Source organism: Wasmannia auropunctata, unplaced genomic scaffold (genome assembly GCF_000956235.1).
Source record: "Wasmannia auropunctata unplaced genomic scaffold, wasmannia.A_1.0 LD336092.1, whole genome shotgun sequence".
NCBI lineage: Eukaryota > Metazoa > Arthropoda > Insecta > Hymenoptera > Formicidae > Wasmannia > Wasmannia auropunctata.
The window spans coordinates 257,566-259,460 of record NW_012026798.1 but is presented as its reverse complement, the minus strand read 5'-3'; positions in this window follow the sequence as shown (position 1 = coordinate 259,460).

Here is a 1,895-nt window from a genome sequence, read left to right as displayed (position 1 = left end):
ATGTGATGATTACTAATTCTTGGGTCACGTTGCCGTGCGTTGATCCACGTGTAGGAACGGAAAAGACGCAAAAAAATAAGTAATGAATTGTAGTGTCAGGTCGAGCGAATAACGGAGGGGATACGGTAATTGGGTTGGGAGAAGGATGTAACACGAACTTAGCCAATACTCAATAACTTTACTATCGCAGATTATACACTTTAGTACGCGGAAGAACTATCGGAAAAGAAAACCGTACTCTTACACGGCGGAAAGACGAATATCTCTGAGCGCATGCTACGCACCTACTTTCTTCTTCTTCCTCGATCTCAGTCAATCACAGGCAAGAAGATGATGCGGTTCTCATTCCGTGAGCCTTCTATCTGGTCTACACGGTATTGTAGCGCCTGCATTGCCGCGAGTAAATCTCCTAATACGGCGTCGCGGCTAATCCCGGGCTGCCTTGAAGCACGCGGGACTGCTGATTCTCGAAGCCGATTTATTTTCGCGTCTATTTCTTCGCTAGTCGGCGGTAGGTCGATCTTCTGTTCGGGCGGTGTAGTCGGCGGCTGACGCGACATTTCTAGGTGCATCGCGTCTCTTGATGCCGTATAAAATTCCTCGGGATCGAATACGTTACTGTCGTACGACTTCAGCGAGAACTCCCTTCTGAGCGAGAGTCTGCTTACCGCACTATCTGAATATGCGGATGCTGCGTACTGTGGGTGCGTCTGTTTGTATCTTGTCCGTCTGTCTGTATTATGCTTGTGTCAATGTCGTCGAATTGAAATTCGCGCTCTATTACGATGTTAGGGTGGAGCTCGAGTTCGCTCTCGTCAGAATAGTACGCGTTTAAATTTCTACGCACGCTATCCCTAATGTCGCAAACTGCCTCTTCTACTACTCGCACGGGATTTACCGGGATCGGTATAAGCGCGCAGCGTGCTGGTTCGCTGTGTAACCAGAACGTATTTCTTTCGCGTCGTTCCATATTTGTGCCTTCCGACTTGACTAATTTTCGCTATATTAATTGCTACGGACTTACAGTATAACCGCTAATCGCATGTTGTCCGCTGTCTGCTTTCGTAGTGGTGCCTGTAGTTGAGCCGTTGCGGTAGGTCGGTGCCGTCTCAGGTTACGCATCGAGCATCGTGCTCGTGGCTGCTACCGGGTGACTCAAGCGTGCTGCTATCGGCTTGGCTTCGGCTGCTTTGCGCTGGCTCGATCCTTCGCCTTACTGATTGCACTCGTTTCTTTTTTGTTTCAGGTGACCAGAGATGTCGGCTGTAGGTGCTGTTTCTTCCGGATGAGGATCCCACCGCTGCCACCAATTTGTTGTGCCCGGGGGTTGAGGGGCACAAGAGGATCCGACTCCGCGGGGGAACGGGACTTCACTTGGTTATAACTTCACGTTAAATAATTCCGACACTCGGTGTAGACTTTTAAGATAATATATTTTCTTTAACTCACTTTATTACACAGACTTGATTTCTTTAAGCACCTTCACCTTATCGAATATAAACAGACTAACTCTCACGACACAAACGTCGTGACAAGACGGAAGTAAGAGACTGACCGCCCGCGGCTTATCGTTGCGCGTACTTATTTACTACGCGTTGCCGCGTTAGCGTTCAGCATTTCGGTAATTGCATTGCGCGACTATTCTCGGTATGCCGCGGTTAATGTCTTTTGATTTATTGTAGTTTTGAATATAATGATATTGCTTATTTTACGCCGAATGCCTAGCCGGCTCGAATGAGCTTATTTATTGGTTCTTAAAATGCTTATTGTTGCAAGGGCATCGGCCTCGCGACAATATTTTATTATTCAAGATAAGTAGCTAGTAAGGGCCGGTTCTAATCCATGGGGCTATGAGGGGGGGGTGAGGGGCAGGGTGGTCCGCGGGGGGTCCGCGG